The 15,244-nt window shown below is 39.0% G+C and overlaps 1 protein-coding gene across 26 annotated transcripts in view; it reads right to left on the bottom strand.

The window, feature by feature from the left end:
• Positions 1 to 15,244, bottom strand: part of Tmtc2 (Transmembrane O-mannosyltransferase targeting cadherins 2) — a 740,743-nt gene that overhangs the window by 591,425 nt on the left and 134,074 nt on the right. Inside the window, exon 1 of one of the 26 annotated variants that reach the window (XM_067766556.1) lies at positions 13,092 to 13,225. The exons of 24 other annotated variants lie outside the window; for them this stretch is intronic. The gene's annotated coding sequence lies outside the window, so the exon portion shown is untranslated. Of the gene's footprint in view, positions 1 to 13,091; positions 13,226 to 15,244 lie in introns of those variants that run through there. One more of the 26 variants, XM_067766563.1, reaches the window with a different exon arrangement.

The raw sequence follows: 15,244 nt of genomic DNA on the forward strand, positions 1-15,244 counted from the left end.
CGAAAGATTGAAGCCCACCGTGAACCGGCTGATTCGACCTTATCAGTGCGGCTTCAGACCTGGTAAATATACCATCGACCAGATTTTCACAATGCGCCAAATCTTGGAAAAACCCGTGAAAAGAGAATCGACACACATCACCTCTTCGTCGACTTTAAAGCCGCCTTCGATAGCACGAAAAGGAGCTGCCTATATGCCGCTACGTCTGAATTTGGTTTCCCCGCAAAACTTATACGGCTGTGCAAAATGACGTTGAGCAACACCATCAACTCAGTCAGAATTGGGAAGGACCACTTCGAGCCGTTGGAAACTAAACGAGGTTTCAGAGAGGGTGACCCCCTATCGTGCAATTTTTTTAATTTGATGTTGCAGAAAATTATACTAGCTGCAGAACTTAAACGCACTGGAACAATATTCTATAAAAGCGTACAATTACTGGCATATGCTGATGACATCGATATCATCGGCCTAAACACCCGCGCTGTTCGGTCTGCTTACTCCAAACTGGAAAAAGAAGCGGTAAAGATGGGTTTGATGGTGAATGAGGACAAAACGAAGTACCTGCTGTCATCGAGCAATAGTAAACGACTTCGTTTATTTGGGAACCAGTATCAACACTAGCAACAACATAAGCACTGAAATCCAGCGAAGAATCAATCTTGCCAATAAATGCTACTTTGGACTAGGTAGGCAATTGAAAAGTAATGTCCTCTCTCGGCGAACGAAAATCATACTCATCAAGTCACTTATCGTACCCGTCCTGCTATATGGGGCAGAAGCATGGACCATGACAACAGCAGATGAAGCGGCTTTGGGAGTGTTCGAGAGAAAAGTTCTTCGAAAGATTTATGGACCTCTACGCGTTGTCGATGGCGAGTACCGAAGAAGATTTAATGATGAGCTGTACGAGCTACACGCAGACATCAACATAGTCCACTGAATTAAAACGCAGCAGCTGCGCTGGCTAGGCCATGTTATGTGAATGAAAGATGATGGTCCGTCCAAGAAAGTGTTTCTATCGGAACTCGCCTATGGAGGCAGAGGTAGAGGGCGGCCCCCACTCCGTTGGAAGGACCTGGTGGAAAACGATTTAAACTCCCATGGTTCGACCAATTGGCGCCGGTTGGCGGAGCGAAGGAGCGACTGGCGCGCCTTGTTGGACGGCCATAACCGTTTAGACGGTTAAGCGCCAATTAAGTAAGTAAGTAAGTTTGCTGTAATTTATATTGGTGGCTGCGGCTTTCAAAGTAATCAAGAAGCCAATGTTTGGCTACGGTTGTCGTCAAAGCTTTGCTTAATTGTGGTTGTGGTCTGTAGATGCCGTGTTGAATGTGATCAGCTCTACTAGCAGAGGCGGCAGGCATTGTTCTGCCCTAGCTTTGGTCTAACTACATAGCATTTAGGAAGTTTTTACCTCTTACTCTCCCTTCCGATTTCTCACCGATTTCTCTATTCTCACTCCTCTCTCCGCCTTTCTCTCTTTCTGCGTCTTTCTCACCCTCCGTCTTTTCTCTCCCTCTCCTTCTCCACCCCCGCGCCCCATCTACGCCTATCTATCTATCATCATCTAACTCAAACTCTTTCCTTTCTTTATTTTAAACAGCTCTGACCAACCCTGGAAACGTTTAGATAAACATGAAACGCCCTAGATTGATTAGGAGTGTGATGACTAGTACCTAGGACCTACCTAAATGTTTTCTAGCTTTTAGTATTATTATTACTTCATGTAAGTATTGTTTTCAATAAAACCGTTTAACTTTAACATTTTTTTAATTATTTTATTTTCAAGTTCTTGGTCTTTATTTAATTGCCTATTATTTCCTATTCTATTTAGTTCATTTTGTGACTCATTATTCCAAGGACTCTTTCCTGATAATTTGTTACAATATAAGTCCTCAATACATAATCCTTCCAAAGACTTTCCTCGACTCTGCGCCACGTATGCTTGTCCCTCCTCCAACTCCAAAATATTTTGGTGTCACTTCTACCGGACTGTATGTAATATTTGTTCCAAATATGAGCCAAATCGGACATCATAGGTCGCTTTCTATTAATGTATGTATTACGTGTTCCAAATATGGACCAAATCGGACCACAAATACGATTTTTGTGAATATCTCGATCCTTGTGCCACCTAGCGGCGATTTTTTTAATAGGTCGCTTTCTATTCATGTATGTATTGTGTGTTCCAAATATGAGTCAAATCGGACCACAAATACGATTTCTGTCAACATATCGATCCTTGCGCCACCTAGCGGCGATTTTTTTCTTATTATTGCATTGTCATCGGGTTCTGAACTATATTCCAAGTTTCAACCTTGTAGCTTATCGGGAAGTTACTTAAATTTCAATTACAAAATTCGTGCCAGCCAGCCATTCAACCAGCCATCCAACCAACCAGCCTGTAAAGTCAAGCTAAATAAAACCATTTAAAAAGCGTTGGGCGCGTGAAATTTCTAAAAACGTGAGGCGTAGTATAACCTGATTAAGGTTCAGTTGGTCTTACTTATACATATATGAAAATATGATTTGTAAAGATATGAGCGGTTGACTATCAATAGAAATTTGACGCGACCGACGCTTTTATTTATTTGTCTGATCAACGCCCTAGATTGATGAGGAGTGTGATGACTAGTACCTAGGACCTACCTAATTATTTTCTATATTTTAGTCTATATTATTACTTAATGTAAGTATTTTTTTCAATAAAACCGTTTAACTAAAAAAAAATTTTTATTATTTTATTTGAATTTCACTTCCAACATTTTAACTTATGTGCCCCAAAGTATTTTGACGTCACTTCTACCGGGAATTTAATATTTTTACTGAATATTCACTAACAAAATTTTAATTTATGTGCTCCAAAGTATTTTGACGTCACTTCTACAGGGAAATGAACTTCTTTACTGAAATCTAACAAAATTTGAACTTATGTGCTCCAAAGTATTTTGATGTCACTTCTACCGGACTGTATGTAATATTTGTTCAATGAGCCAAGTCGGACAGACAAGTACGAGTTTTTTGAATATCTCAATTCTTGCGGCACCTGGCGGCAATTTTTTCATATGTCGCTTTCTATTCATGTATGTAATATGTACTTATAAAATTTTTCTGGGAAAAAGTTGACTTGCTTGCTCAAGGCTGATGCTTCTAAGAAAACACCCATACACTCAGAGAAAAGCGCCGTTCTAAAATCCACCACCACCGGGTTCAATTCAAGCTTTTCACGTTCTTACTTTTTTGTTCTTGAAAAAAGAACGATCAGTTCTTAAAATAACAACCTTGTTCTTGAACTGACAACCATTTCCTTGAAGAACGGCTGGTCTTAAAATATGAACAAATGTTCTATTAATGAGAACTATGTTCTTAAATTAAGAACAATGTTCTTAAATTAAGTTCAAGAAAAAATAAACGGTACAACTCGCGTGCACTACAATGCTAAATACAACATTTGGCACAAGCTATCAAGCAGTTGTAGTGGCTTAGCGGCTATGATGTTGCGGTTGCGATCGTGTGGCGCGAGTTCGATCCCGTCAAACTCTGAAGTTTTTTAAAACAATTTTTTTATGTTCTATTTTTTTAACTCTTATTTTTCGTTCAGTTCCATTCACATATGCACAGGTAATTCTCAAACTTGTTATGAAATGTTTTAAGTATATATTCAGTTTGCATCAATAAAAAGAACAATTTCTCAATAAGAGAAATACATAAAAAATGCATATTATGCGTTTTTTAATATTTGGAAGTTAATAATAGTTTTCTTGTTATTAATATTTTTTATTAATAACAAAAAAATAATTATTAATAGAAAAAAATAAATGTGTGTTAATTGAAAAAATTACCTCCCCACTCCCCCCAAAGGTCAAGCACAAACCGTTCTTGAATTGAGACCGAAAAATGTTAAATCGACCACAAATCGTTCTCGAAGCGTGAAAACGAAAAATTTTAAATCAAGCCCAAGTAGTGCTTGAAATGAGCACAGAAGGTCCACACATCAATACCAAACTGGTCATAAAATAAGAACGGTGTGCTTGGAAAAACTGTTCTTAAAACGAGCCCATCGATCACGAGTTAAGAAAAAATGTACTTAACAGACTTTTATCAACGAATGTTCTTTATGTTGAACTCCTTTCGTTCATTTTATAACGATTCTTTCTCTGAGTGTATTTAGTTTGGTCTGAATCTTAAAACTTTAAGCCTATCGAAATAATCAGGATGTCTGTCTGTTTGAACGCATACAGGTTCCTAAGTTTTTGAGATATCTTGATGAAATTCGGTGATCGGATATATTTGGGTGTCTGATTAGACATTTTTTTGTAACCGACCGGATCGGTGAAATATAGCATAAATAAATCTCCCATACAGCCAATTGTTTAGATATCAGCCTTAATTTAGTGGGTAAAATTTAAATTTAGGAAATAAATTCAAAAGCCTTATATTTCTCCGATCACTTATGTGGAATATAGATCGGTTGTACGTGTAGTATGCATTCCATACAAACGATTACTAAGATAACAGGGATTTCGTTTTTTCTATCTCTTTTTGGGAGATAGAAGCATTAAATTTTGCCAAATACTTACGTATATGGCATCTATTATTGCACGAAAATATCATATAGGCGGTTGTATATATAGTATGTATCCCATAAAACCGATTGTTCAGATAACGAAGTTTTCGTAATTTTTGCCTTGATTTAAGAGCTAGACGCTTCAAATTTCTCCACTCGCTTACGTAACATATTAGAATCTTTCGTATATATGGTATACATCCCATAATATCGATGATTCAGATAACAGGGTTTTCGTAAATTTTACCTCATTTCAGATAGTAAAAGCGTCAAATTCTACCAAATGCTAATATATGTATATATCATAAATTTCTACTGCAAAAATCAGAGAGATCGGTTGTGCATATAAAATACATGTATCCCATACAACTGATTGTTCGGTTAGGAGGGTTTTCGTTATTTCTGTCTAATTTTAACACCTGGAAATATCAAAATTCTCCAAATGCTTACGTAAATGGCATAAATTGCTGTGTGAATATAGATAAATATAACGTTGTATAAAAATTGGTCGTACATAATTAAAGTATATATCCTATATAGCAGATTGCTTATATAAAGAGTTTATCACAATAGCTATCTCATGTAAAGAACAAGAACTGTGAAACTTTGTGTGAGGATAACCAATAATCTATTTATTTGATATTAATCGAAAATATCGCCTACATCTGTTCTTTACATTTTACATCTTAATATTTATAGCCAATTATTCTGAGATTACGAATCGGATAAGATTATTGCTCATCTTCATTCATGACGGGTATGAGGTGCACGGCACAGCCCGTCCTCACTTGTTTTGATTGTAAATAGTTTGATTTATATATGTGAATGCTGAAATACCCTTTTAAGGTATGTATTTACCATATAAATCAAATATTACAATCATCGACATTTTAATGGGAATTTTATGTAGGTTAAAACAATTATCAGCTTTGCCAAAACTCTTCCAATTCAATGCAAACACAAATGGATTAAATAATCTACAAACAAATGTGATTTAAAACGAACACGTTATACAATTAAGTACAAAAATATCTATATATATACTAAGTCAAAATAAAACTAATGAAGCTGTATATATGACATTCAAATTAAATGGATAAAATAGAAAACCTGCTATAAAATTAAATAAAACAAAAGGTTTTAAATTAGTTTATTAAAAAATGCACACACAAGCTAACGAACTTATGTAAGTAGTACTTCTATGTATGTATTTAATTTTTAATACAAAAAACAAAAAAAATTTTAATACAAGTTTCACTTTCTTTTGTGACATCGAAATATTTTTTTAGTATTTTTTTCAATACCAATACAATACTGAAAAAAACTTAAAATATTTTGCAGGAATTTAAAAAAAAGATTTACCAGGTACGTATACCCGTAGGGCAAGAAAAAAACACGATTTTATAATTCATCCCGTATACCTACCAATGTCGGAAAAGAAAGTGCACACGTTTAATTAATAATTTCGCGAAGTCTGTGTGTCATAGCAATACAGTAACCCAGCGGACCAAATGCTCGTAAATGATATGAGCAATTTACGATATTTAAAAAAGATTAAACGCACCTGAAAACGATAAAAATATGCATCATATGTCATTCAGTTTGTGGCAGTTGTTTACAATAGTCGCAAAAAATAATGCTAGCGAGTCTTAAGCAACATTTTCGTACAGGCTTTTTTGATACTGTGCATCGTTCCTTGCTGGCTTTCGGGTATTCCTGCAAACATTTTGCTAGTGATAAGTGCACGGTAAATAAATTTTCTATCGCGCTATGTTCGCGTACGAGCTTGTTTAAAAGTTTTTTTGAGATAAATATAAAATGCCATCTTCCTTTGTTCATATATGGGCTCACTTCTGAGCATTTGCCGAAAGTTTCGTAAATTAATCGAACTTGGTCCGCTGAGAAGGCATTGTTATAGTGTGTACTAATCTGGCTTCACCATACGATTATACACAGATAGTTTTTTTTTGTGAAAATATTGCAAATTGTATTGGGTATAGTTATCTTTTAAACACTTTGTGATGTACCGACCGTTTTCGGCAGTCTAAATGCCAGTATTTATGTGTATTCCAAAAGTAATAAATTTGTATTCCTTAATTTTTCGTACAAATTCTTCAAATACATATGTACATATTGTGCGCACTCTAAGGATTTTGTAAAATTTAAGATATTAAAAAGAATTGAAAGATTTTTCAAAACTTTATTTTATAATTTTGTTTCCTTTTTCGTTGATAACATCATGATGAAATGAATATTCGGGTTTTCTCATCCCGTTGCCGTTTTCCCTTATTCTGACAAGTTCGGCATGCATAATTTAGAGCGTTGTCTATCATACAGAACTGCCTTTGAGTTCTACTACGATCGTAGTAGATTTTACTATACGTTTAGAAATATTATAACTATATAAGCCGTTACTAGAATTGTTTAGCCAAAAAGATTAACGTAACATTGTATTCCCTAACAGAATATAGACAAAATTTTGCAGAAAACTCTGCAGAAAACTCTGCAAAATTTTGTCTATATTCTGTTAGGGAATACAATGTTACGTTAATCTTTTTGGCTAAACAATTCTAGTAACGGCTTATATAGTTATAATATTTCTAAACGTATAGTAAAATCTACTACGATCGTAGTAGAACTCAAAGGCAGTTCTGTATGATAGACAACGCTCTAAATTATGCATGCCGAACTTGTCAGAATAAGGGAAAACGGCAACGGGATGAGAAAACCCGAATATTCATTTCGTGATGATGTTATCAACGAAAAAGGAAACAAAATTATAAAATAAAGTTTTGAAAAATCTTTCAATTCTTTTTAATATCTTAAATTTTACAAAATCCTTAGAGTGCGCACAATATTTACATATGTAAATATACTAAATTAACGGGAATCAAAAACCTATCAAATGGTATACAAATTTTCAAAATCGATTCGTAATTTTTGAGCAATTATGGTTTAAAAGGTGCTTTGTATGACCTAATTTTTGCTCTTCTTGTTTAGATAAGTTTGTTTGTTTTTTCAAAAATTTGATTGAGCCATGTTCTTCCGTCCGTCCGTCTGCCGTTAACACGATATCTTGAGTAAATGTTGAGATATCTTCACCAAATTTGGTACACGAGCTTATCTGGAGCCAGAATAGATTGGTATTGAAAATGAGCGAAATCGGATGACAACCACGCCCACTTTTTATATATATAATATTTCTAGAAAAAATGGATGAGGTCGGTTGAAGACCACGCCCACTTTTATATAAAAGATTTTTAAAAGGGTCGTAGACGAAAATAATAAGCTATACCTAAGCGAAAAAGAGCTTTGTATCAATAGAATTTTACTTTCTAAATTGAATTATAAAAATTAAATTCGAAACCACTAAAATTTTTGAAAATGGGTGTGGCACCCCTTTTATGACTAAGCAATTTTCTATGTTTCGGGAGCCATAACTCGAAGAAAAATTAACATATCGTAATGAAATTAGGTACACATATTTTCCTTATAGCAGAAAATGTTTCTAGTAAAAATGGACGGGATCGGCTAAAGAGCACGGCAACTTAGATATAAAACAGGCTGGCAAAAATCCTTGGAACATGACCTCGGATAACTGGAAGGATGTCCTTAACGGCCTTCTCAAAATCTTTAAGGACATCATGACCAAGTATCCGGGGCCGGCTCCCACTATCCGTGATGCCGGCTGGTACCAGAGTAGGGTCAAACTCGTTTCCTGCGCCGACGAGCGCTAGGACAGCTGTGGCCTGGGGCCAGCGGTCGGTTTGGAGGAAATTCCGAACAAACCGTGAGCTTGGGCCTGGGTCCCAGGTGGCATAGCGGATCTTGGGTACCATTGCGGAATCGAATAAGGGGCTACCTTCGAGTGATTGGAGGATAGGCCGAGTCGGCGAAACAAGGGCGAAGCAGCGTTATGTTGGGTTCATCATAACTGGGCCTTCTCTCATTTGGCTTGACGAATGTGGTGGAGTTTTAAGCTACGGCATCTATTTCATCACGTTGAAGATTCGAAGGGATGGTAGGAAAGAAGAAGCACCGGACGAGAGTGAGCCTGTACCTCAGGGCGAGGAGTTAGACAGAAACACCCCGAGTGGATCTGCTGCCCCTGGCCCTGAGGGAGGAACCGCCACCGCGCCGGAAGAACTGTTGATTGGGGATACCGCCTCGAGCGAACCCGCAACCGCCACAACGAATCTCGGGGACCGATGCAACCCCTTAAGTGGGCATGGGGCCGATATCGAACTGGCACGCAGCACTCCGGGGGCCGAGAGCCATACACTCTCGGTATCTGAGTTTGCGGGCCGGTTCTTTACGGGCATGGACGAGCAGCTTCTGCTGGAATCCGATCGGTGGGACGCCGAATTCGATGATACTATCGTAGAGGACGCATCCGACAATGCGGATCAGCAGAGGTTGGACGTCGATGCTGAAACCGTCCTTTAACGGGCGCGCAGGTACTGCAAGTAAACCTGCACTACTCTAAGGCAGCCTCGGCTGCCTTAATCTTACGCCTCAGCACAACATAACATACGAGGACGTCGTTCTAGTCCGGGAGCCTTGGATCGTTGCCAGCAAGGTCTGTGGGCTCTCTTCTAAGGACTACCAGCCACCGTGACAGGTATAATCAGATCTTGTATTCTAATAAAGAAAACTCTAGTATTTATTCTACTATCTCTTTTTAGCGACGAGGATTTTACCTGCATTAGCCTCGAGCTACAGGATCGAATCTCTGGCTGATGTCCGGCTATCTTACGCACGATCACCCAATTTCTGTGCAGGACCGGCTCTGCAAAGCGGTAAGGGAGGTCCGCAGCAAAGAGTTCCCGATAATAATCGGGGCCGATGCCAATGCACATCACACCGCTTGGGGCTCTACCGACATTAACGCAAGGGGTGAGTCTCTTTTTCATTCTATTATTAACTACAATCTAACTATATGGAACTCTGGAGACAAACCAACTTTTATCACCTCAACAGGAAGGATGTTCTAGATATTACTCTATTGTCAGGGCCATTCTCTGACCTTATCAAAAATTGGGGAGTTTCCAACGAAAACTCCTACTCTGATCATATGTATATCACTTTTACTCTGCTTTTGCGAACACCGCCTAAGGTGGCTTACAGGAATAGCAGACGTACGGACTGGACCCTTTATAAAAAAGTCCTAACCTCTACTCTCCAAAAAAACGCTTCTCAAGGTAGGTCGGGCTTACCGCTAAAAACTGATGAAGCGCGTCTTTTAGACACAACATTTGCTTCTCTCGGTGAGCTAGACTCATTGTCAAAAATAGAAGAAGCAGTAGATCTTATCACCAATTCCTACAACGCTGCTTTCACAGTAGCCTGCCCGGAGATTAAGGAAAGGGGTAAAAAGAAACCCTACTGGTGGAACTAAGAAATCTCCGAGCAGAGGAAAAATAGCAGACAACTTTTTAACCAGGCTAAATGCACTGGAATCTGGTCACATTATAAGGACGCCTTAAAAGGGACTCATGGAAGAACTTCACCAATGACATCGAAGAAGTCTCAGAGGCCAATAGCCTGCGAAATGTCCTCCTCAAAAACCCCATACATCCCAGCTGCATTCGCACAGCGAATGGAGAACGAGCCATTTCTAGTATGGAAATTCTAGAAATCCTGGTCAGCACTCACTTTCCAGGCTGCACCTCGCAACTAAACCTCTCAAACACGCAATCTAACCCAGGGCCGTTTCGACCCGTGGACCACATTATAAGCGAAAAAGGAGTTATCTGGGCTATCAAGTCCTTTAAACCCTTCAAATCTCCGGGAATGGATGGAATATTTCCCGCTGAATTACAAGCTGCAAGCGATCTAATAAGCTCGCTGCTAGCTAAAATCTACAGGGCTTGCCTCCACCTGGTCTATATCCCCACGGAATGGACCAAGGCATAGGTTGTCTTCATACCCAAATGAGGCAGGATATCATGCAACAATCCTAAGGATTTCAGACCAATTAGTCTGTCCTCCTTCCTCCTAAAAGTTCTAGAACAATTGCTGGACGCCAATATTAGACGATCGGCAAATCAAGAACTAATCTCCAAGAACCAACACGGCTACTCTAAGGGCAAATCTGTAGAGGCAGCCCTACATGCTATCACTACTAAGATAGAGAAGGGACTTTCCTTTAAAGAATTCACGCCGGGTATCTTTCTCTACATAGAAAGAGCCTTTAACAACGTTCTCCCAGCAGCGTTCACAAAATATCTACGTTCACTAGGGGTGGAAGAGCCTGTGGTGGAATTTGTCGAGCTGCTTCTAAACAAGAGAAGCATTATCTCTGAGCTGGGCAACTCATCGTTAATAAGCTATACCAACAGAGGAAACCCCAGGGGGGCGTTCTTTCTCCTCTACTATGGAACCTGACGGCGAACGCTCTGTTATCTATACTACAGCCCACCGGATGCCAAGTCATTGCATATGCCGATGACATAGCCTTGACAGCTACTGGCAAATACCTTCCGGTGCTTGGCGAACTCTTGCAAAATGCTCTAACAAACACTTGGTCTGGGGAATGCGGACTCAGCATCAGCAGTGAAAAAACTGAGATGGTGCTTTTTACCCGCAAACGCATTATACCGGAATTTACCTCCTCCTAAATGGGAGGGAAATCAAACTCTCTACCGAGGTTAAATATCTCGGAGTTATTCTAGACAAGAAGCTAGACTGGAAGCGAAATGTGGAGGAACGATCCAGGAAAGCCATAATGGCTCTCTACGCTTGTAAGTCGGCAATAGAAAAAAGGTGCGGTCTCCAGCCCCGCATCGTCCATTGGATCTACACGGCAGTGGTGAGACCCATACTCTTCTACGCCGTCACCATATGGTGGACGGCACTTGATATCAAATCTAACAAGAGCAAAGTAACGAGAGTGCAGAGGATGGAGGCAATGCTTAATAGCGGTGCCCTTCCCTCCACTCCCCCCAAAGCCCTTGAAACCATATTATTACTTCTTCCCCCTGATCTATATTGAAAATACTTTGCCTCCTGAAACGCGGCAAGGCTCAACGCTATCGAACCATGCAGGGACTGCAGACTTGGTCACACCCGGATCCTGAAGCAGGTCCCCGAAACCTTCTTGAAGTTGGACCATACAACACCGTCCCCTTGCTGGGACAACAAATTTGTCACAAGAATCCCAGAGAGGAACGAGTGGGCAAATGGCAGGGAGCCGGGATCTCACGAAATCCCCCTTTTTACAGATGACTCTAAACTAAACAACGGAGTCTGCAGCGGAATATTCTCGGGGAAGCTCAATCTAAGCGATCTATAGCTATCTGCGAAGCAGCCCTCTATCTTGCTAACCTGCAGGTGACCAATTTTATTTCAATTTTCTCGGACAGCAATACAGTACCACCTCATCACTAGTGGCATTGAAGTGCACAGAAACCCTCAACAAACTAGCTGAAAATTGCAGCCTAAGCATAATATGGGTTCCTGGCCACTGTGACATTCTCAGGAAACTGCGCTGCGAATGAGCTAGCTAGGGACGACACCAATCTGCAAACAATAACCTCCGCTGGTTGGGTCAGCCCTCCTCTAAACACCTGCAAACACTGCCTGCGATCTCTTTTCACGGATCAAGCAAATGCCAGATGGGCCATGGAATCTGCATGTAGTATATCCAAGCAAATCTGGCCTAAGCTGGATGAAAAGAGATCGCAATCGGTGATATTGTTAAGCCGTATCTCTATAAGCCCACGAGTCGGCCTTCTTACAGATCACTGTCTCATGGGCACTCATGGTGCCTATATGGGCCTTCAGACAAATGACTTCTGCCGCAGCTGTAGGGACGAAGAGGAGATAGAAAGCGTAGAGCACTGTGTCACTGTCCCGCACTGTCGAAAACCAGACACTCCTTTGGGTGCTTTGCGGAGCTTGAATCTGAAAAACAAACGACATCTTGCGTTTCATGAGGCAAACGCGCTGGATTAGCCTCACTGGAGTCTAAACATTCTTCTTCGGAAGTAGGGAAATAGGTAATAGGGGCCCCCCGTGTGGTAGCCCAATAGGGAACAACGGCCTACGTGAGTCTCCGCGTGTTAAAATTGCTATCGTGCTAGAATCCTGTTACAAATATGATTTTATTATACAACAACAGTCATTTGCTGTAGCAGAAGTCAATCTTACCAACTCACGTAGGTGAGTTAAGCGCAGTCTGCATATTTTTATAGAAACGTGGGGTAAAACCCACGGGCATAAGCAAGTGTATCCTATATATATACATATATTAGAGCTCACGTTGGGTACATAATGTTCAGTTTCACTTGAACCTAGACTTTCTTACTTGTTTATTGACGTTTTAAACTAATTAAACCAACGCCCATATAAAAAAAACCTTTCGACAGTAAGATAGCCTTTTGAATAACTTTATAATTGGGAAGTAATTCGCCATAATTTCAAAGAACTATTTACTTGATTCTGTTGCATTACAAGTTTTTTTAATATGCACTATAATTTGATAAGCTATAACAAATCATTTCTAAAGCACAAATGTACGTACCCAAATTTACTTCTGTGAGCAAGTATGCGTAATTTATAAATCACTTCTCGCTTTTGGCTTCTATCACAAGCACTTTAGTATTTCCTAAATGGCAAAATATATTGACTTGACAGTTGTAGAAAAATGAGGTTATTCCGCCAGAAGTAATCGCTTAATGGTGGAGAAGAAAATTTCGCGGAAAAAATATGCTTTCTTTACAAAATTACTTTTAATAAAAAACAAGTAAGGAAGGCTAAGTTCTGGTGTAACCGAACATTACATACTCAGCTGAGAGCTTTGGAGACAAAATAAGGGAAAATCACCATGTAGGAAAATTAACCTAGGGTAACCCTGGAATGTGTTTGTATGACATGGGTATCAAATGGAAGGTGTTAATGAGTATTTTTAAAGGGAGTGGGCCTTAGGTCTATAGGTGGACGCCTTTTCGAGATATCGCCATAAAGGTGGACCAGGGGTGACTCTAGAATGTGCTTGTACGATATGGGAATCAAATGAAAGGCGTTAATGAGTATTTTAAAAGGGAGTGAGCCTTAGTTCTATAGGTGGACGCCTTTTCGAGATATCGCCATAAAGGTGGACCTGGAGTGACTATAGAATTTGTTTGTACGATATAGGTATCAAATGAAAGGTGCTAATGAGTATTTTTAAAGGGAGTGGGCCTTAGGTCTATAGGTGGATGCCTTTTCGAGATATCGCCATAAAAGTGGACCAGGGGTGACTCTAGAATGTGTTTGTACGATATGGGTATCAAATTAAAGGTATTAATGAGGGGTTTAAAAGGGAGTGGCCCTTAGTTGTATATGTGAAGGCGTTTTCGAGATATCGACCAAAATGTGGACCAGGGTGACCCAGAACATCATCTGTCGGGTACCACTAATTTATTGATACATATATCTAATACCACGAACAGTATTCCTGCCAAGATTCCAAGAGCTTTTGATTTGATTCTACTTAATATGGAAGATGCCACACCCACTTTGCAAAGTTTTTTCTAAAGTTATATTTTGCGTCAATAAACCAATCCAATTACAATGTTTCATCCCTTTTTTCATATTTGGTAGGGAATTATGGCAATTTTTTTTTCATTTTTCATAATTTTCGATATCGAGAAAGTGGGCGTGGTCATCGTCGGGTTTCGGCCATATTTTATACCAAGATAAAGTGAGTTCAGATAAGTACGTGAACTAAGTTTAGTAAAGACATATCGATTTTTGCTCAAGTTATCGTGTTAAGGGCCGAGGGCGCTTAAAGTCCGCGGCACAATGAAATGTTCCATAAAGATGCGTTTAACACAAGCTTATGCATTCCAATAACACCGCCAAAATCAACCAAGATGTTGCGTTTATAAATATGGAGGAACTTCAGCCTTGGCAATTGACGTTTATTTCGCCTTGCCCATATACGTACAAAACTTCGCGAAGCATTGTTTTAAACATTCTCCCTATACAACAAAAATACTTGCTAACAAATTTTGTGTCAGATTCATTTGTTATATTGCAATTTTTAATTGTGAAAAATGTCAGAAAAGTTACCACCCAGTGTGAAAAATAATTCCACTTGCATAGTGTGAAAGCACCCTTAGCCAAAGCAAATTTCAAATTCTTTTTCTTATGCTTTGCTTGCAACAAAATTTGAGAGTTGGCTACTTTTTCGTATCAGATGGCGCCAGTGTCGCTCGATCAACCGTTCTCCATAAAAATACGTGCAAAGATAACATCATGCATAAGCTTGTGTTAAACTCATCTATAGCTGTTTTTTTACATCTATATTCATATACGCTTAAACTTTATATGGACTGCTAAGCGTTGAACTTTATCTACACTTCTGAAATTGATGCGCTGAAAAACAGACGGTCGACCGAGTATAAAAACTGGGCGTGGCTTCAACCGATTTCGCCCATTTTCATAGAAAACAGTTATCGTCATAGAATCCATAACCCTACTAAATTTCACAAGGATTGGTAACTTTTTGTTCGACTTATGGCATTAAAAGTATTCTAGACAAATTAAATGAAAAAGGGAGGAGCCACGCCCATTTTAAAATTTTCTTTTATTTTTGTATTTTGTTGCATCATATCATTACTGGAGTTGAATTTTGACATAATTTATTTATATACTGTAAAGATTTTAAATTTTTTGTTATAATTTGACTTA

Source organism: Eurosta solidaginis, chromosome 2 (assembly GCF_040869045.1).
Source record: "Eurosta solidaginis isolate ZX-2024a chromosome 2, ASM4086904v1, whole genome shotgun sequence".
Classification (NCBI taxonomy): Eukaryota; Metazoa; Arthropoda; class Insecta; order Diptera; family Tephritidae; genus Eurosta; species Eurosta solidaginis.